A 1,881-nucleotide genomic window follows, 5' to 3' on the forward strand; every position below is an offset into this window, starting at 1 on the left:
TGTAATCTTCATCTTCCCATTCTTTCAGAGGCACTGGCTTATTACCTGTACTCTGTACAAATTATGTTTATTATTCATAAGGTCTTGACAGCCATCAAACATACAGGAACAGTAACAAAAGCTACAATAAACACAGCTAACCACAGAAGAGTGCAACTATAAATTATGCTGTTTTATATAAAAGTCATGCTTATGCCCATTGTCACAGAAACAGGCTGTGCTGTCACACAACCAGGTACCACAGAGACTCTCTGCTTCTGTCAGCTGAATTTGAATGAATTGTTCAGGTTTGGATTTTTTGGCTTGGGTTTGAAAGCAGGAAAGACAGATAAGCAAAAACAGCTTTAAAAATGACCAGAACACTAGAGCCAGAGACAGAATTACAGAATGGATGCTTCTCCACACAACAGATGGTGCATATTCAATACCTGAGCAGTAGGTTGCAAAGCACAAAGTTGCCTGCTACCACAAGTCCCAGGATGGACCATGAAAGGAGTTTATTACTTCCAGATGTATTTGCTAGCTGGCCAATATTTTAAATCATTAATGTTGCTCATGGCAAGCTGACACTCCTTAACTGAGTTTCTAATTGCATTTACAGGAAATACGTGAGAACTCAGAATGTGTCTGTTAGAAACATGCAATAGCAACAATTCACTGCTTGAAATAATTTCACTAAAGCCAGTTGCCAGCTGTAGTCCACTTTTGGTCACTGCCCTATCATTAAATCTAAATCTTGGCAGTCTTTATTGAGCCTAGTTATGCCACTGGGTCAACTCTGATGGTTTTGAAAGGGACTAGATTACTCCTGACAAATTTGGTTAGTTCTGAAACGCTGTTGAAGGAGGAAAGCATCTTTAAGTCCTCCATGGTATACCTTAGATGTGCTCGAGCTAGTAACTCTCCTGGAAGCTGACCTGCTGCTGTCACTGCAGCGGCTGTAGCTCACACAGAATTGTTTCCTTGTGCTGTCAAGCAGACTGCAGCATCCACACCATTCATACTCAAGACAGCTGAGTAACAACACATCACACAACTTAATTTAAAGGTGGACTACGAGGATATTTAACATCTGGTGCAGTAAGCTGAAACCTTGGGTGAAGTAACTGTAACAGACATCTCAGCATAGCACCAATTAGATGTCAAACCTGCAAGTTCTGTATTGTAATGAGCATGGGAAATGAATCATGCACCTTGATCAAATCCTGACATAACTGGGAAGCTCTTTTAATAAAACTGCAACATTATAATATTGTTTTTCTACCTCAAAATTGTCCAAGCCTCTCTGCATAGAAAAAGCAGTCAGAAAATACTTCCTCTTCCAATTTTCAAATGCATAGCAAATGCCTAATCTCAATGAAGGTTTCTTAATTGCTTAAAGTATGTCTTTTATTACCAAATTAATTTCAAATGCTGGCTACTGAGGTACAAAACAATCAAAAAAAATCTTTCATGTTTTTGTCAATGGTAAATTTCCCAAACCAGCAAATCTATTCACAGCTTCTAAGAATAGAGTGACTTGATTTCCAACAAATTCAGGTGTCCAGTGTCCCCATTACTGTGTAAAAGTGCAGAAAACCAAATCATGGTGATGAATTTAACAAATTAACGTCTTGCAAGCAATCCAGTTAAATGTGGGAAACAGCAGTTAGCAAAGGGATGGGAAGTAATAATTAGGAAAACCATTATTACCATTAAATATTTCAACCCCCACCTAAAGTGCTTGGGGTTGTGCACGTTATTTCATCACATCCTCTACAACCTGAGAGTTTTAGAGTGAATGCATACGACCTGAACACAGAGAGTGTGGTGAGGGATGTGCTGTACTTACAGGAAAGGCAGGTGGAGGTTTGCGCCCGGCAGCAGGGAGAGCTGGACCTT

Source organism: Merops nubicus, unplaced genomic scaffold (assembly GCF_000691845.1).
Source record: "Merops nubicus isolate BGI_N331 unplaced genomic scaffold, ASM69184v1 scaffold34849, whole genome shotgun sequence".
Lineage (NCBI taxonomy): Eukaryota > Metazoa > Chordata > Aves > Coraciiformes > Meropidae > Merops > Merops nubicus.